Source organism: Psammomys obesus, unplaced genomic scaffold (genome assembly GCF_907164565.1).
Source record: "Psammomys obesus unplaced genomic scaffold, mPsaObe1.curated_primary_1811, whole genome shotgun sequence".
In the NCBI taxonomy this organism is placed as follows: domain Eukaryota; kingdom Metazoa; phylum Chordata; class Mammalia; order Rodentia; family Muridae; genus Psammomys; species Psammomys obesus.
In genome coordinates this window covers 3,091,010-3,111,291 of record NW_026590663.1, presented here as the reverse complement: position 1 = coordinate 3,111,291, position 20,282 = coordinate 3,091,010, and the positions used below count along the sequence as shown (strand labels likewise).

At 38.8% G+C, this 20,282-nt stretch overlaps 1 protein-coding gene across 8 annotated transcripts in view; it reads left to right on the top strand.

Annotated features, from left to right (window-relative positions):
• The window catches only part of Cadps2 (calcium dependent secretion activator 2), a 486,122-nt gene that overhangs the window by 248,566 nt on the left and 217,274 nt on the right, over positions 1-20,282 (top strand). The window lies entirely within an intron of this gene.

Genomic DNA, 20,282 nt, shown 5'->3' with positions numbered 1-20,282 from the left:
TGAGGTCCTCCTGCCCTGAGTACCCTAGATGACCACAAGCTAGATGGCTCAGCTGTTAAGAGCACTATCTGTTCTTCCAGAGGTCCTGAGTTCAATTCCCAGCAACCATGTGGTGGCTCCCAACCATGTGTGTTGGGATCTGATGCCCTCTTCTGGCGTGCAGGTGTACATGCAGATAGAGTGCTCATATACATAAAATAAATAAGTAGATCTTAAAAGTAAGCAAACAGTTTTGAAAATATTAAATCAACCCTTTCTTCACTAAATTGCTTTCAATCCTGGTATTTACCACAGCAGTAGAAACCCTAACAAGGACCTTCTCAAAAAGATGTTAAAAGTTGTTAAATCAGCCTGGAAAGATACACCAATATATTTAACCCTAACTAAATCAATCACCAACCCAGGTACAGTTTTTGACTCATCCAAAGTTAAAACATGTGAAACACATTTGATTGATTAATGTTTTAATTTGTAATATTAAAAAGGAAATTGAGGGTAAACTGTGTTTTAATCTCCTTAGTAGCATTTCAACTGGAAGTGGTAGTTTATGCCTCTACTCGTGGTATGTGGGAAGCAGAAACAGGAGAATTGAGAGTTCAGGCTACATACCTCAGCTTCCTAGTGAGTTGGAGGCCAGTTTGGGCTGCAGGAAACCTGTCTCATATACCTAACAAAAGTATTATTTGGTTTTGAGATGTGTACCTGTGAACTTTGCCTCAATTTCTGTATTTTTATTTGCTAGTTTGTTTTTAATTTTGAGTAAGACTTTTTAGTGAATAAAAAAAAATAATAAACTAGAAGAGATTCATGTCTAGAGAAGTCATGGCTGCTGCCTAAGCTGACAGGGACCATTTAATTCAGGTGATGGGTTCTATAATAAACCCTGAAGCAGGGAACAGATACTATGACAGAACCTTAAAAAGAGAACCCAAGAATACAAGTGGAAAACATCATATAGATTTCTAAATCACCAAGAGACTTAAAAAAATAAGTTTAAGCTTCCATACATTTTTTTTAATTTTTTGATAGTTTATTTTTAAAAACATATTACTCATTGAAAAGAAAATGCTTAGAGAAAATTCACCTTCTTCATAGTTGTCCTGGGACAGAGAAGTTGGGTCAGAAGTGAACAGGTTTTGAATAAATGCTTTTTAAATATTTGACATCTCTGTTATTGATCACCTGTGACAGTTGTGATGTATGTATTCACTTAAGTCATGACATCTTCATAAACTACTATAAATAGGCTAACACCGTCCTGGATTTTAGTTAGATGTGATTAAAGGTTTTACAGTGTGCACTGGTTCAGAGCGACCTGTTACTTCTGATGACTAGGCCTGAGCTGTTTGCATCATCCATGGATACATGCATCTGAAAACATGAAGTACTTTGCATGCTTTCATGTTTATTAGTGACAGTCTCATTTGGAGAGGCTGGACATACAGTCTCTGCCACTGTCCAGTGTGGCAGTTACTCAGTCAGACTAGTTCCTGACTTGACACAATTCCTGTCCTGTGTTCAGCACAGTTAAGTACACTGTCAAGAAAACTTAAGCTTCCACCTGTAACAGCTTTCTTCACATTGCCTTCTTCTACTCTCTGTTACACAGTTATTGGGTTTTTCTTTCTACTAATTAAACAATAGTTTTAATACTTTTTGTCACTGACTGCTGAGGTTTCCACTTGTGTACAGCTCTTACAGGCACTGGGCCTAGTGATGAACCAGCCTGACTCCATCTTAAGATCAGTAGCCATCTTGTTACATGGTCAAAATAAGTTTGTTTCTGTTCACTGTAAAACTTAAGTTCCTGAAATTTGACATAGTTTACACCCTGTACCCTGACTGTAACCTGATCTTCGCTGTCATAAGATATGATGTTCTCCAAATAATTTTGAAATGTTCCGCCAAGTTCCTACATAACCAAAGTTTCTCTGGAAACCCCAATCCTTGGACACCTATTAGCCTTGCTGTTTGAGCTATAAAAACCCATGTCTTTTATGTTTGGGGCTGTCTTCTCAAATCACTGGACAGGCTATATTGCGCACAATAATAAAGCTTGCTTTAAATTTGGCTACTTGTGGAGGGAGGTGGCCTTAACTCTCATTCAGTGGGTTTAACACTAGGATATTCCCTTCCGTTTTACTGTATAGTGATTCATAGTCCTTTCATGAATTGATTGGAATAAAGTTTATGTTGTCATTCATTACTTGTTCATCTAACAAATTTTGAGATCTACTGTGTCACGCCTCCCACCAGTTCTGGGTTTGAAAGGATCACTTAAGGTTAGATGGTAAAAAATGGTGGCTCCTTCCTGTAGTGCAGACAGCCACTAAAACTAATGCCAGGAACATCGATTACAAACTGGGTAACTGCTTTTAAAAGATTATATTCTTATGCCAATGTCTAGCATAGTAATGTGCTCCTAGTCTCAGCCAGGGGAGAAGGTATGGATGGTTAAAATCTTGATGAAAGAGAAGGTAACCTGGGAGTATCAGGACCAGTAGTTAACCACTGCCAGTGAAGAAGAGGCAGGAGTAGATGCTCCGGGGCAGAACCTTGTGGATAAATGGTTTGTGGACAGATGAGCATTGAAGTACATCCTGCCTACAAAGACATTTGCATCTGACTGTCTTGCTTCTCTGTCACCTTTCCCCACAGTCTCCATTTGGTATATGCAAGAGGGTTTGGTGGTGGTGGTTAGTTGGCTTTGAATAAATACAGATTTTTCTTAGAATTTAGTTCATGCACAAAACAGCAACCCCTCTCCTCTCTCGCTTCAGGGTGGAAGTTGATTGTCTGGAACTTGTTATTCCAGTTTAAAGTTAAATAAAGGCCTTCCTAGAACTTTATACTCTTGCTTCTCCAGTTAACTTGCCTCTCCTCCTGTAACTTTGTCTCTGTGGGGAATCACCTCCTTAGATGTCTTTGTTAGCCTCCCCTCTCTAATTGCTTATGAGCTGCAGTCTGTATTCGGTTCTGGATTGAACCACCACATTGTAACCATTTGAATCAACATTTTTGTTAGGCTGTGGTCATAATGCTTGTCTTGAGCCTGTACTCATTCAGTAGATCTTAACGTTTTCTCTACCTTACTAAAATAAGGCTTGTTTGTGTGCAGTATTGCAACTCAAGGAGAGATAAATAAAGAAATAAAATCTCACCCTCTGAGCACCCCAGCCAGAAGAGAAGAAGGGCTTGAGTTTGGAATGTGAAGCAAGCTAAATGTAACTCTAGACTTTCCACTGGCATGACCCACGTGCACGGAGAGAGAAATGACATGTTCTCTGAAGTAGAAAATGTACCACTCTGTAAAATTTTCTATTTATGAAAATCTTCAATTTATAAAGTACATCCTGCCCAGAAAGATGTTTGCAGTAGATTATCTTGCTTCTTTTTCACCTTTCCTCACAGTCTCATTTACTACATGCAAGAGTGTTTTTTGTTGTTGTTTGTTTGCTTTTAAGATATACAGATTTCCTTAGAATTTCTCAGAGCTCTAAACTCTGGGGGAAAGAAAAAAAGAACAGCTGGGTTTGGTGAGAGCCACCCATGAAGGTAGGAGCACGTAGACATATTGAAATCATACCAAGACACAGAACTTATCAGATGTACCAGACGGAGCAAAACAAGCAACTCCATCATCTGCAGCCCATAAGGAGGTGGTTATCTACTACCATGATGGCAATAACAGCGCTATCTTACCTATCCTGTGACTATCCTGTGTTTGTATCAGGAGACTCATAAGCAAAAAAACTCCCAGTTGTCCTAAAGACTTCTCTAACTCAGATTAGTCCCTGATATTGACACAACTCACCCAAATTGGCCTCTCTTTGTCTTCTTTTTTGTCCATCTGGACCTGCTGTCCATCTATCCACCCGTTCCATCTGGTTCTGGTCCTGTCCTTTTTCCTCTGCAAGAACAATGTATGCAGCATTAGTAGCACCTGAAAGCAGCTGTACAATGACAGTGGCAGTAGCCACGGTCTGCAGCTGACCATTCAGATGGTGTGTTCTCTTACCCAGCAGATTCCTCAGCAATTCTAGCTGTCTTTTGACTTTGAGTCCTTAATAAACAATGGAACCCAGGATATTTGTGGAACTCGGGGACTTCTGTGGCTTTCATGCTGCCACTGTACTTGCAACTTCTTATTATTTCAACCAAAGATACTGTCATTTTAAGGAGGGGAGGGCTAAAAGTTGTGTTAGCAGAAGAGAATTGGCAGGGAAATGTGATATGCCTATGTAGACAATTCACCCAGGTGTCTCCACTTTAAACCTTCCATGTTGCTGCTCCAAGCAGGGCCAGTCCGTTACCTTTGGAGCAACTGGAACTGCTCAGGAGTGTTTGCTTTCCCTCTCAGCCTCAGACAAGAGGGTATAACGTTAAGTCCTTAAAGTTAAGGAAATATCAAGCAATGTTTTTCACACTTCCCCATGATTGGCCCCAAAGACCATTACCTCACTTTAGCCCTGTCAGCCCAAGTATGAGTTAGTGCAGGCAGCTGATAAAGGAACTACTAGCTTATGGACACCCCAGCTCGTTAGTGTCGAGTGCTGGAGTGGTAACTTGTAGTTGCCACCTAATATTTAGGTTCTACTTTGTTTTTTTATAAATTTATATCTTTAAAATATATTTAGTTATACACACACACACACATATGTATTCAATGACAATTAGTAAAAAAAAAAGAGGCCACAAATTTTAAGGAGAGTGCATAAGGGTATGTGGGAGGGTTTGGAGAGAAGAAATGGAAGGAAAAAAAAAACATAATGATGTTATAATCCCAAAAATAAAATAAATTTTAAGGAGGAAAAGATATTATATTGTATTTGCTGGGATTTTTTTCATCCAGTTTATATATTATAGCTGGTGCTTACAAACACTCACAATTAGAAGTAACCAAGATGATTCTCAGATGAACTTGCAGTTTGAAGGGGCGGGAAGAGCATGAACACACTCTGCTGAAGTTCAGTAGGCAGCTCACTATCACTGTACATGGCGTTGTGTTTGCTTTCTATGCCGTTGTCTTTTTCCTTTCTTTTTGTATAAGTTTCATTCTGAATTTTATATATATATATGTATATACATATATATATACATATAGTGGCTATAAATAAACATACTTTGTTTTTGTTTATTTTTCTTATATATCAATTCTTTAAATATCTTTGTATAAATAAACTCTTAAAAGCCTTAGTTTTCATTTTATAAAAGATTATACTTTCTCTGGTATTGTGTTGACCAAGTAAAACTGTAAAAAAGTATAATATAGGATGTGTAAAATTGTCTCTTTAAAATTAGATGCTTCAAGCTAATGTTTTGAACTACACTGCTATGAGAAGAGAAAGGAAAACACTTGTAAGAAATTACGTCTTCTATCTTTCCCAGTGTTATGCTAACTCACTTGCTAGACTCTCCCAGAAGGGAATGATACAAGTGTAAATGATTTCTCCTTGCTGGATATGGGGGTTTAATTGCATGAATACTTCATAAGAGAAATACAGACATTAGAGGACAATTTTATCCTATTATTCTGAGGCTTTAGCAATCTTAAGAACAGCAGAATAGGAGCCATTTCTCTTAAGGGGAATGAGAATATCTAAAAGGCAGTCAGGAGAGAATGAAGCCCCTAGGACTTTTCTTTTCTTTTGAAAGTAATCATTACCTACCCCAGCACATCCCCCAACCATTTTCTGCCTTCCAAACATGAGATATAATCCAGATTTTTTTTCATTCTTTGTCCTGTTTGAAGAAACAACCTTACATTGTCTTTCCACCATTATAAAAGTTTTAGTCTGTTTTTAAAGACACCTCAGGAGCCTAGAATGATAATAACGTTATCACTTAAGCCATACTTTCTACATCTATTAAATTTTTTGTCACGTCAATATTTTATTCTGATAATTGTTTCAATTTTTTTTAATTTCATCTAAATAAATACACATTAAAATTTTAAAAAGTATCCTCATCTTGTAATTCACTTTACTTAGTCCAGATTTTTTTTATTAGTGTTCTTTTTTTTCCTCTTTCTGTTCCTCCTTCCAAGTCTCTCTCATTCTTCTTCTTTTCCTCCTTCTTCCTGTCTCTGTGACATACTTTGTTGGTAGCCCATATCTCCCACTGTAGTGTTTCATTTTTGTCTAGAGTTTAATGATGATATTTAACGAAACTGATTAAAATTTAATGTTCCAAACTATCCTTTTTCAGTAGCCGTCATCTGTGCAGGCAGTAAAGAGAAAGTCATAGCACTACCACCTTCTGTGTATGTTGTCTCTGTGAAAAGTGCTGTGCGCTCCTGTAAAATGTGAAATGATGGTTAAAGTGGGTTAGTTTCATTACCACCGCCGTGATAGTCCATGAAATGAATTATTGAATTAGGGCAGAGCGGTTGCCCTGAAAACTTCGAGTTTGCCTCCAAGCCTGGACTCTGTTTCTGAATTCTGCCCTGTGTAGCCCTGCCTCAAACGGCTCTGCTTTTGTTTGGGTACAGGTTAGTATACGAGCTACTGTTTTGTTTTGTTTTAATCAGTTTAACGTCTCCCACACACATGCTTCTGTGGAGCTGACTGGAATGACATTGTGATGTTTGTGTCAATAATTTCATAGAGGTTGTCATTTTGCTGTATCTACATCTATAATAATATTTTTTATTATATTGAAAAGAGAATAGTATATAGTTGAGTGACTCGCCTGACAATGTTGTGTGGAGGATAAATGTCTCATAGCCTACACAGTTTTGCCATGATCTCATTCATTGCCAAGGCTGTTTGCTTTGTGTGTTTATGGATCTTCATATCACGAATAGGAATTTTCAAATTTGATTACAGCATGTAACAACAGAAATTTTGATGACTTTTTTTATGAACTCTGTCAATCACTATTGAATTTTTATCACTCTAACAAAATTCATGACAAGACAGCTCAAAGGAAAAACGGTTTCGTTTGAGCTCATGGTTTCAGAGTGTTTAGGGAGAAGACCATGGAGAAGAGCTCTTGGCTCAAAGCAGGGAGCAGAGAGTGCAAAGGACAGGGCATACCTTTGCAGGTATGGCTCCTGTGAGCTGCTTCCTCTAATTGCCCTCACATCCCATGTTGTGTTATTATTATCTCAAGGGATTACTCTTTTGATTATGCTAGGCTCCTCAGAGTCCAGCGGCCTCTCAACAGAGCCACCACTCAGGCACCAAAACGTTTCAATGTGTGAACCTTTTGGGAGGATACTACTCCATTTCCAAACTACAAAACTAAACTAACCTGAATTAATTTAATCATATGTGAACAGGTTTGTTTGAAAATACATTATTTAATAGCCAAAAAACATAGTTGGCGTGTTTTAAACTTTAAAATGGATTCTATAGATGAACTATTAAATTTTAAATGGAAAATGTTTATAATAAAAATAGTGAAATTATATTAATTTTGTTATCATCAGTTTAAGAATGTGACTCACTCATACCTGGCATTGTTATCAGGGCCAAGAACTTATGACTAAATAATCACAGGCCATCGGGGAGAACCTGGTGTGGTTACTCTTAAGTGTACATAGTATTAAACCAGCTCCTAATGACTTGTGATACCATGGGCCAGTGCTCTGCTCATTCCCCATCAGAGAAGCTTCTGTTTTAGGTAGAAAGTGTGCCATACAAAGACTCCTATTTGAAAAAGGTTCAAAATAATAAGAAATTGAAGAATGCTCCGCCCTAAATGCTACACCTGTACCACCCCTTGTCTTCCCGATGCTCCGGAATCGTGGAGGAAAAGAAGACAGAAATATTATAGGAACCATTGTTGGTATATTGTTCTTGTGGAATGTGTACCATTTACCCTGGTTAATTCAAATGCTGATTTCTCTACCCCACTGTCTGGTTTCAACCGGGACATTGCATTGTGATGCTTAGGAATAAGTTTGTGTAAACATGCCACCATTTGTTCCCTGTAATTTCAATAAAACAACCAGCCAATGCTGTGCAATAGAGAGAATAGGGTGAGACATCCTGTTCTGGAAGAGAGGAGAGCAAAGCGAGTGGGAGGAGTGGGAGGAGTGGGAGGGCAGAGATGGGCAGAAGAGGACTTGGAACCAGGAAGAGAGATGGACTGGACCTAAGACATGACTAAAAGCAAGTATAATGTGGGAAATCTGAATGGGAGGAAACTAGGTGGGCTTGAAGGTTTAGGATGGAGTAACTATTGCCCAGCATTGTGTTCTAGGTAAATTAAATAAATTCTAGTCTCTATGTGGTGATTTAGGTATATGGCTGGTTTAGGAATAACCACCAATGAACTAAAAGGTAAGTCAATAGTAAATATAAAAACCCACAACAAGCCATGGATGGTGCATATTAAGGAAACCGTGTTTTACAGATACAGCAAGGCAGTTGTGTGAATGAATTCACAGAAGGCACAAAATCTCTGAAGCTTCAAGCCACACAAAATACCAGTGTTGACACAGGAGATGGGTGCGAAACCCCACCCCTAACTAAGAAGTTATTGGAAACTGATAGTTCCTGGGAGAGAATCTGATTTCTTTAAGGATGTGGATGCTGGTGGGTTGACTACTCTCCAGCAAAGGCTACACCTCCATGAATAGCACAAGCTGAACTTGATGAATTTTTAAAGGCACAAAATCGGGTGGATGGGTGTCTCAGTTTCAGTTTCCATTACTGTAATAAACCTGACTACAGCCCTCTGTGGCTGCTGCTTCTGTTCCTGCTCCCAGGTTTTTGCTTCTAGTTCCTTCCCTGACTTCCCTCAGTGACCTGAGGGTTGTAAGGTAAAATGAGCCCATTTCTCTCCAAGTTGCTTTTTTGTCAGTAGACGAAAAGCAGTAGAAATCCTAACTAGGATAGTAGGGAAGGAGAAATGGATATGGAAAGAATGCTGGTGTCAAAATGCCTTGTATTAATGTTCTCAGAGAACTAATACAATGAGGAAAATACATAATTAAACATAATAGCCTCTAGTAAAAATTTATAGAGGAATATCTTGTTTTAAATATTAGTAGACTATAAAAAATTTAAGTTCCATCATAGCAGTTTTAAAGCAAAGTCTGTTTTAATTAACTGTTTCAACTTTTGAGACTTTTTTTTAAATGTCAACCAGTTTTCTTAGGATAACGTTTTTTACTTGCAGGTACCTTAAAATTTGGTCTCCCTAGGGATGTCATTATTGTATTTTCTGCTTTCTAATATTCGTGTAAAAATAGTTGATAAATTATGTAAGGCATTTGTAAAAGGCTTGCTTATAATATTAGAACTAGGAACAAACATGAGATTCATCATCAGAAAATTTTTGAATAAATTATGATAAAGCTTTATGAATGGAATTTGTTAAAATCTTAGTAAGTTTGGGTATGTTGTGCCTTCATTTTCATTGAATTCTAGGAAGTCTTTAATTTCTTTCTTTATTTCTTGTCTGACCCAGTTCATTTAAAAGCAAGTTGTTCAGTTTCCATGTGTGTGTAGGCCTTTTGCTATTTTTGTCATTGAGGTCCAGTTTTAGTCCATGGTGATCAGATAGGATACAAGGGATTATTTCAATCTTCTTGTATCTGTTTAGGCTTGCTTTGTGACCACATATGGGCTATTTTGGAGAAGGTTCCATGAGGTACAGAGAAGAAGGTAAATTCTTTTGAGTTTGGGTGAAAGGTTCTGTAGATGTCTGTGAGGTCCATTTGATTCATGACCTCTGTCAGAGTTATTGTTTCTCTGTTTAATTTCTGTTTTGTTGACCTGTCCTTTGTTGAGAGTGGGGTGTTGAAGTCTCCCACTATTAATGTGTGGGGGTCTATGTGTGGTTTAAGTTTTACTAAAGTTTCTTTTACAAATGTGGGTGCCCTTGCATTTGGGGTATAGATGTTCAGAATTGTGATATCTTCCTGGTGGATTTTTCCCTTGATGAGTATGAAGTGTCCTTCTCTATTTCTTTTGATTGATTTTGGTTTAAAATCTACTTTATTAGATATTAGGATGGCTACTCCTGCTTGCTTCTTGGGTCCACTTACTTGGAAAACCGTCTTCCAGCCCTTTACTCTCAGGTAATGTCTATCTTTGTGATTTAAGTGTGTTTCTTGTATGCAACAGATTGTTGGGTCTTGTTTATGCATCCATTATGTTAATCTGTTGTCTTTTTATGGGAGAATTGAGTCGATTGATGTTGAGGGAGATTAATGACCAGCGGCTGTTAGATCTTTTGATATTGATGTTGGCCATGGTAGTGTGTTTGTGTGTTTGGCTACTTTCGTTTTGCTGTAGTGAGGTTATTTATTTCTTATGATTTCTTGAAAGTAGTTAGTTATACCACTCCTAGGCATATATCCAAAAGATTCTCAAGTACACAATAAGGACATTTGCTCAACCATGTTTGTAGTTGCCTTATTTGTAATAATCAGAAGCTGGAAACAGCCCAGATGCCCCTCAGTGGAGGAATGGATACACAAATTGTGGTATATCTACACAATGGAATATTACTCAGCAATAAAAAACAAGGAAATCATGAAATTTGGAGATAAATGGTGGGATCTGGAAAAGATCATCCTGAGTGCGCTATCCCAGAAGCAGAAAGATGCACATGGTATATACTCACTCATATAGACATATAATATAGGATAAACCTATTAAAATCTGTACACCTAAAGAAATTAATCAAGAGGGAGGACTCTTGCTAAAATGCTCAATTCCTACCCAGAAAGGCAAAGAGGATAGACATCAGAAGAAGGAGAAAAGAGGGAACAAGTCAGGAGCTTGACACAGAGGACCTGTGAAAAGCTCTGCCCTATCAATGTAGATACTGAGACTTATGGGCAACCTTTGGGCAGAGTGCAGGGAATCTTATGAAAGAAGTGGGAAACAGTAAGATCTAGAGAGGACAGGAACTCCATAAGGAGAGCAACAGAACCAAAAAAATCTGAGCACAGGTTTCCTGAGACTGCTATTCCAACCAAGGACTATGCATGGAGATAACCTAAGACCCCTGCACAGATGTAGCCCATGGCAGTTCAGTATCCAAGTGGGTTCCATTGTGATAGGAACAGGGACTGTCTCTGACATGAACTGATTGGCCTACTCTTTAATTACCTCCCCCTGAGGGGGAAGCAGCATTACCAGGCCACAGAAGAAGACACTGCAGCCACTCCTGATGAGATCTAATTGACTAGGATCAGAAAAAAGGAAAAGAAAACCTCCCCTATCAGTGGACTTGGGAGGGGCATGCATGCAGAGGGTGGAGGAAGGGAGGGATTGGGACAGGAGGAGGGAGGGAACCAAGGGGTGGGGGATACAAAGTGAGTAAAGTGTAATTAATAAAGAAAAATAAATAAATAAATAATCTTAGTAAGAATTGTATGACTATTTACTGGAAAAATATGTTAAAGATAATAGTGTTACACTAAATAACAAGATACAGAACAGCCATCCAGAATAACTTAATTATTAAATAACAATTATTCTGTCACCTTTCCTTAATCTTTGGCTTAAGTATATCAATGCTATAGAGAATTTTGATATGCTTTGGATTTCTGAAACAACTTCAAAATGTTTAATTTTTTACATATTAATGCCTTCCCCTTTGTAAGTGCCCTTTTTCTCACACATTTCCATAAAACCGCCTTAATTACTTGTGTAAATCAAGGACCCCATGCTAGATAGTTTCCATGGCTTTGAAAAAAACAAACAACAACAACAAAAAAAAAACCTGAGATAATTTCTTTTAAAACACTAAAGATTGAATTTGGCTTAAGATTTCGGGAGTTGCAGTCCGCAGCCAACCAGCTCCAGATCTTCATGGTAGCAAGATCACAAGGGAATGGAGCTGTACACCCACTGGCAGCAGAGAAGCAGAGAGGAATCTGAGCTATCGGGAATATCCCCACTGACCTACCTCTTCCAGCCGGGTCCTACGTCTAGACAGCCTCTTCAGTGTGGACTCACACTAGATAGACTCAAAGAAGATAGCACTCTATGACCCAACCATTCCTCATAAAGCCACTAACTGGGGTTCAAGCCTTCAAGAGTGAGCATTTTGGAAAAACTTCATATCCAAAGCACAACAGATATCATGTTTTAAAATATCTATGTTTATCATTATTTATAAACACTTCATTTGATTTTTATTTGTATTAGTGAAGTGGATATAGGAGTATTTTGCAACTTGTCACATTTTATAAATGAAACTTTTTTGAATATGGTATTTTTAATGCAATAAGGGTGTTGTATGCTATGCGAAAGAAATATAAACTAAGTTTTAAAATAAATATATGATATACATTTACAGTGCTCCTGTGAAATGATGGAGGTCTCAATACCATGTTTCCATGACAAAAATAATCACATAAATCTTCTCTATACAGCTTCAATTTAGTGAAATATGCAGTTTTCTGTTTTCTATTACTGTGTACAGTATAAATTCTTCTGTTAGGACAGTGTGACAAATTTGCAATTTTTTTTACATATTCAAATTCCTAGTGGTTTTTAGTGACGTTATAGTAGTCAAGGCTACCATAGAAAGGACAGTGATTAGTCAATAGACACAAAGATATAGGACAAGGAAACACATTTGTTTAATATAAAAGGTACCTATGTGATAGTAGCTGTATAGAACAAGGGCATACTTTTATGTTTGGAGGAGGAGGAGACAGAAAGAGAAAAACAGAGACAGAGAGAAAGAGAGAGAGAGATTGGAAATGACATAAGCACTTTGAAACCCCAACACCCATCTCCTGTGACATGCTTCCTCTAATAACGCTATACCTTGTGTAGCTTCTTTAGGTCTGTAGAGGACCCTAGGGAAGATGCTTAATTCTCATTTTGAAGGGAAAACAAGATAGACCCTGGAAGTGGTAGAAGAGAGGGAGCAGGATGGGAGCCTACTGCAGATGTCCTCTGAAAGACTCCAACTAGCAGGGGATCAAAGCAGATGCAAAGACTCACAACCAAACTTTGGACAGAGCACAGGGAGTCTTATGGAAGAAAGAGGATATAGAAGGACCTAGAGGGAACAGAAGCACCACAAAGAAACCAACAAAGCAAAAACAAACAAACAAAAAACAAAAAACAACCAGGCCCAGAGGGCCATGATGCAGAGACTAAGACATGAACCAAAGACCATGCACAGGGAGACCTAGACCCCTGCTCAGATGTAGCCCACAGACAGCTCAGTCTCCATGTGGGTTCCCTACTCAGGGGAGAAGAGACAGTCTCTGACATGAACTGGGTTGTTTGCTCCTTGATCACTTCTCCCTGGTAGGGCAACCTAGCCAGCCCATTGAGAAGGAGGGTCCAGGCAGGCCTGATGGGACCTGGTAGGGGAGGGTCAGACAGTAGAGGAAGAGGACTTTGCCATCAGTGGACTATGGGAGAGGGATAGGAGAGAAAGAAGGAATGAGATTGGGACCAGGAAGAGATGAGGGAGGGGCTTCAGCTGGGATACAAAGTGAATAAGAAAGAAGAATGAGATTGGGACCAGGAAGAGAAGAGGGAGGGGCTTCAGCTGGGATACAAAGTGAGTAAATTGAAACTAATAATAATGATGATGATGATTATAATACAATGCCATATCTCCTAATCTTTCCCAAACAGTTCCACCAACAGGGGCCCAAGTATTCAAATGTATGATCTATGAAGATTAAAGATCGTTCTCTTTCAAACAACCACACCCACACTGGGTCTTCTCTAAGAGAAACAATTCCTCTTAACCAATGACCCATTTCTCCAGTCAATAAACACATTTAACATTTTAACCAAATGAGATTGAGAAATAACATTTTTAACTCCCTGTTCATATCACATTTAAGGGAATTTTAGGAAAGAAGTGGGAAACAGAAAGATCTGGAGAGGACAGGAACTCCACAAGGAGAGCAACAGAACCAAAAAATCTGAGCACAGGGGTCTTTCCTGAGACTGATACTCCAAACAAGGACTGTGCATGGAGATAACCTAAGACCCCTGCACAGATGTAGCCCATGGCAGTTCAGTATCCAAGTGGGTTCCATTGTGATAGGAACAGGGACTGTCTCTGACATGAACTGATTGGCCTACTCTTTAATTACCTCCCCCTGAGGGGGAAGCAGCATTACCAGGCCACAGAAGAAGACACTGCAGCCACTCCTGATGAGATCTAATTGACTAGGATCAGAAGGAAGGAAAAGAAGACCTCCCCTATCAGTGGACTTGGGAAGGGGCATGCATGCAGAGGGTGGAGGAAGGGAGGGATTGGGATGGGAGGAGGGAGGGAACCACAGGAGGGATACAAAGTGAATAAAGTGTAATTAATAAAGAAAAAAATTGAGAAAAAAAATTTTCTGACAGGGTGAAATTTTAAAACCTCCAATAGAGGAAGGTCATCAAAATGAGAAAGTTTGTAATGAAAATGACTGCACTGGCAGCCCAGTATTTTTAGACTTAGATGTTTTAAAAGGCATGTAAACAGAAGGTAAGCAGAAAAAAATGTGAGAAAATGATTTTATGTGATTCTATAGTGCTGTTTATAAATCTGGGATATTAGTTACATGTGCCTTTAAATACTTAGCTCTTTTTCCTTCCTTTCTTTTTTTTTAAAACATCGTAAATTTGTTTTTTATTTTTATACTTATTTTTACAAGTTCAGGCGTGCACAATGCATTGTGACCATCTCACCCCCATCACCCTCGCTTCTACTCCTGCGGACACCCAACCCTTTTCTTCCCAACTCACATGCCTTCATGCTTTGTTCTTTTGGAATTCTTGTGACTGTAGCGAAAGCTGTAGCTGTTCATGTTGGCGTTGGCCATGCCATATCCGAGAAGCAGCATTGGAAAGCACCCCTCCACGTCCTTTAGGTGATGTTCACTGGGCCTCGGAGGGAGTGAGACGGAAGTCTGCCTCAGTGGTGACGAGTCACGTGTTCTCAGTACTTTGCCCAGGTGCGAGTCTGCATTAACTACTGTAAAAAGAAGCTTCTCCTTCCAAGGCCGAGAGCAATACGAGTTTAAGGCTGGAAACATAAATAATTAGGCGACAGCTTGGCTAGAGCTTAGTTTTTTAATTACGAATTTATTATAGACTTATAACATAAATTTGAATTAAGAAGCGTAGATTGTTACAATGCAGCTATATTGCTATGATTTTGGACATACTTTAAACAACCGAGGTTAGCGATTTTTAAGGGCCTTTCAGATTTCAGGTATAAATTAGTTCTGCAGCTATTCAGAGATCTGAGAAATAGCCATTACCTAGGATTAAAGGGCAGGGATGGTGAGGAATGCGTGCTGTCATGTATAGTCACAAAGCTTTTTATCCTCTGTAATCTATTAGCATGGGAACATCGAGAGAATAGGGGCTTTCATTGTTGACGTATTTCCTGCTACATATTGGCACTTATTATTTTGCATGAATTAAGGGGACACATTTGCCTTTGCATCCCATTTTTTTATTTTTAATATTTTACGTGGTTTATATCATCTGCATAACTGTCATTATTTGTCAGGAAATTTCATCATAACTCATATTTTATATAACCAGTCTATCACAGCAGGCAAACAGTGTGCTCCGATCTTTGCGGTTATGTGTGATGCTATAGTGGATTTAATACTTCAGATGACTTGGTTGTATAAATATGGGATGAGAAAACAACAATGTGTATCTTGGATCCGGATAGAAACTCCAGTATACTTTATTTAATAGCCAATGCATAATTAATGTCAGTTATTTCAGTTGGCATGTAAACTATCCTGTGCTTTCATAGCCAGGAAGTCCCGCTGTCTTTGTAAAGGTGCTTTGTAGCTATTTTATTCATTTGAAGATTCACATTGGAAGTTGAATTCTCATTAGTAATGTATCCGTACAAGTACAGAAGGGCAGTGTATTCTGAGTCAAGGAAATTGATAGTAAGTGTAATGTATTCTTTTGTCACTTAACACTGAAAGGTAGTAGGAAGATAAAAATTGTCATTAATTGCTGAAAGTGTTGAAACATGCCCATTAAGTAGGAAATAGGGAAGTGAAGTGTGTTGATGAAAATTGAAGACAGACTTATTACCTTCTTGGCTCTTCCTCTGCATTTTGAAGGAGATGCGGGAGACTTGGAACTTTCATTCATTCATCATTCTGGAACCATAAGTATTTTGTTATTGTACATATATGTTCTTATTTTTCTTTTTAAATTTTTTATATTTCATTTTATGTGTAAGACTCTTTTGCCTGCATATTCATCTATGCATTACAGAAGTTCCTGGTACCTGCAGAGGCTAGAAGAGTGCATCAGATCCTTTGGAACTGGAGTGACAGATAGTTTTGAGCTGCAGTGTGAGTGCTGGGAGCTGAACCTCAGCCCTCTGGAAAGGTAGCCGGTGCTCTGAGCTGTGGGGAGGCATCTCTCTAGTCCTTTGTTTTTATTTTTCATAGGAGAATTTATCAAGATATCATCAACCATGCTCGCGTAGTGAGGTGTTGGAACTAAAAAGTGCCATAGAATTCTACCATGCTATTTCTACTTCTCTTTCAGTTTGCACCTTGTCAGTGTTTTTATTTTTGCTTTATTGAGTGTGCGGGAGGATGATGTGTGCTGTGCACATATGTTAAGCTCAGAGGACAACTTTCAGGAATTGGTTCTCTTTTTACACCATGATGTGGGTTCCCAGGATTGAACTCAGATCCTCAGGCACATGTGGCAACACATTGACCAGCTGGGCCATCTCACTGACCTTAAAATAGCACATTTTTAATTGAATTAAAACAAATCTTCGTATCCATTACCATCAGGACTCTTGGTATGCGTGCTCCTCAGCTTCTCTCAGCCTGAAAGTACATCATTTTTGCCTTCCTCGTTTCACAGAATGGCCTTCATTATTCCCTGTCCGTGACCCAGAAGTCACTCGTGTAAATGATTCTTCCACATTACCCCACATTACCCATGGGAACCTGTAATTTAATGACTTATTGCATACCAGACCTACTTTAATTACCTGGATTGTGGTATGGATCACTCAGAACATCATTCTAAGTTCTATGTTCTGTTCTAGGTTCTATGTTCTAGATTAATAGTTACTTTTTACACATTGTAACACTTCGTGTTCAAAAGAATCATTGTCTATTCAGAAATTTATTGATGGGCACCTTGCCTGACTCCCCTAAGAGACTCTCCCTCATTAACATTCCTAGGATAGTATCATTTCTCTAGTAATAATGTTTGAAAGATATGCATGGTATTGAGATTATAAATTCAAAATATAGGTGTGTGTGTCACTTAATATGGTGGATACATTTTTGTTGTACAGGTGTTATGTAATATTAATGTAACTCGTGAACATCTAGGCTCTGTGGTGTCATAATCCTGTATGCAGCTTTACTGTTAAATCAAAACATTTTGCATACTGCAGTTGTATGTGTGTATATATTTGTGTATATCTCTTCTATATATCATGCATTTTATGTTATTTATCTGAGATATAGAGTATACATATCTTGTGTGTTATATGTGTAATACAGTGGTATGTGTATTCCTAATATATGTATACATAAATTTGATCTTATTTATTTTTCTGCATCTTTTAAAAAAAGCATGCTTTTATACCTGTTAAAGGCAATGTACTAAAAGTGTAAAGGAACAGTCACAGAGGGCACTATAAAGTTACCCGGCAGCCCCCTCCCCCCAAACTTGTTGGCTGTGGTGAAGACAAGAGAGAGATGAGAGAGATGCCCTCCTCCCATTCTTCATCCCTTGCCACCTGTGGTAGGCAGGAGACTGGCCCAGAGGTCATGAGAGTGGGAGAGCTTGCCCTGTCCCTCACTGGCTGCGGCCTTCAAGAAAACAAGCCCTACACTGCCTAGGCAGCACTGCAGAGCTGGCTCTGTGGCATGGCCATGGGTGAGCTGGCTCTGAGAGCGTGAGAGGAGGAGAGCTGGCTGCGACATTGGATGAGCTAGCCAGGGTAGTGCTGGAGAGCTCACTCCGGCAGTGTGGGTACATTGAGCTCACAGATTAAGCAACTCAGATACCTCCCAGGTCCAGAAGAAGGGCTTTAAGTTGGCCAATTCCTGTATCTATCCCATCTATGAACTTCTGCAGTGTGTGAAGAGGCCAGTCCTACAGATCTGTATGCAGGATCTCCATGACACATGGCAACAACCAGCTGTCTGAGCGGAGTCACAGTGAGGATCTGGTAGAGTAGCAAAAGCCAGGGGTCTTGAGCCACAGCAATGGCTCATGCAGTGAAGGAGAGACAAATGAACATGCTACGGGACACACTGTGACACACTGCAGCTTCTACAACGAGATTTGGGGAGAGGGGAGGGGAATGTTTGCAATGGCAAAATGAATGGGATTGGGCCGAATAATGTGAAAATCACAAAGAACCAATAAAAAGTCTAGGAGGAAAAAAAAAAAAAAACCTAGCTAGCAGGGAGAAGTTTCCAGATGAGTTTTAGCTTGGTTTATCTATCTTTCAAATAAGGTATATGGTGTCTTTGGTAATAGGGTCTTGTCCATCTGGTTCTGGTGGGCAGCCAGGAGAAAAAGCGATAACATGTATTGTTCTGGGAACTTGTGGGCTCCCGTGACTAAGAGTTTATACGGAGATGCCCCATGCCTGGTACAAGAAGCAGCATTATTCAGCTATGTAGGGTAGCTCTTTGGCAGTTGCAGTCTTCGACTTGTATACTGTAATCATCTTACATGGTAGGTCTCAGTGTAGCTTCCTGTGGCCTCTTAGTTAGCCAGCCCTCTCTCATTGCTCCCTCTTCCCTCTGCCCTGTCCCTCCACCCTATTCCTGTTGAACCTTTCAACACCCACCATTCCCCTCTCTGTTTTCATACTGCCTGTGTTCTAAGCTCACTTCCTTAAGATGTGTACCTCCTCCCCGCTCTTTTCCAGTTTCGTTTCTCCAGGTTTTCCAAGTAAAACCCAGAAATATAAAGAAGCTTTACTAAGAGTAGTTCATTTAAAAGATAAGCCAATTCTGTGGAAGAATCTAATATTATTACAAGTCTCTGATCCTAGTCATAGCAAAATGTGCCCAAGGGTAGCCTTGAAATTGTTAACTTTCTGGTGAAGAAGTCAGAGTATGTTATAGGAATCTTTTCCAAATTTTCCAACCAAACTGCCCAGCCAAAATCAAGACTTTTCACTTCTACACAGTGCACTGAGAATCCCTTTCTCCTTATTTTGACTCTAATTTTATTTTATTCTTTTTTTGACTTTGTTCTACCACAGACCAATAAAAACAAGCATTTTCTCTCCCTTTTTTTTAGAAGTCTGCAATGTAAACTAGGACAATTTCCACCCTAATCAAACCCTTCTATCTGGTCTATGACTTAATCTCAAGAAAACAGGTATTTTTTTTATAGATGCTGATTTCTTCAGTGCTTGTGATAGCTTTTACTGTTTGCCACATTTTTGCAACATTTTCAATGTTATGATAGAAGACAGACACATAACATTTATTCAGTTTTTAACATACTTAGTTTTGAGATTTAACAAACTTTCTGAATACAATTTATCCATGAGAGTGATAAATTGGTTGTTTTGACATAAAAACAAGAAAATTGGCATTGTTTAGTGTTTCCTTTTTATCCCGAATCTTTATTTTGCTAAACCTCTTAATTTTTTTCTCTTCCATGGCAGTTCAGTAGTCCTGCTGTGTCAGGTCTCCATACCTGTGGTCTCTCAGAATTTCAAGAAATAATTGATAAGATTTTTTTTCATTATCAGCTGTGTGCCAGTTGAGTTTTTCAGTAAGCTCAAATGAATTGGTGTGTGTGAAAAAGACAAGATGGTATTAATTAAAAGATAAGCCAAGAAAACATGTTATTTTGTTACAATGATTTGAAAAGCCAGATGTCAACAGACTTATTTTCATCCCTGAGAGAATGTATTGGGAAATTAACTGCAGATTGTTCAAAAATTCATGAAGCATATTTCATTCTTTTTGAAAGATGCTATAAAAAGTGAGGTAAAGAAATAGGCTAAGATAAGTGGCCTTGCTTTACAAAAACAGGCAGGCAGTGTTTGGCGAAGACCTTCCAAAGGGAGGGAGGGTAAAGTTCCATGGCGCCTAAGAACACCTTTCTGCAATGCTGTCTCTTAGGTAGACACCCTTAGCAGCTTTCCTGTTGATAAAAATGCTGATGCACTGTTCATTTTAATTAATAAAATAGTAGGTTTCACTAGATACATTTGTAATGCTTTTCGTTAACCTGAGTCCGTGTAATGTTCCCTGTTTTGTAGACCAGCACGCTAATTTTTGAGCAGCTGAATAGCTATTCCATGCCACTAAAGCTTACTGTTATCCTCCCTCTTGCCGATGCCATCTGTCA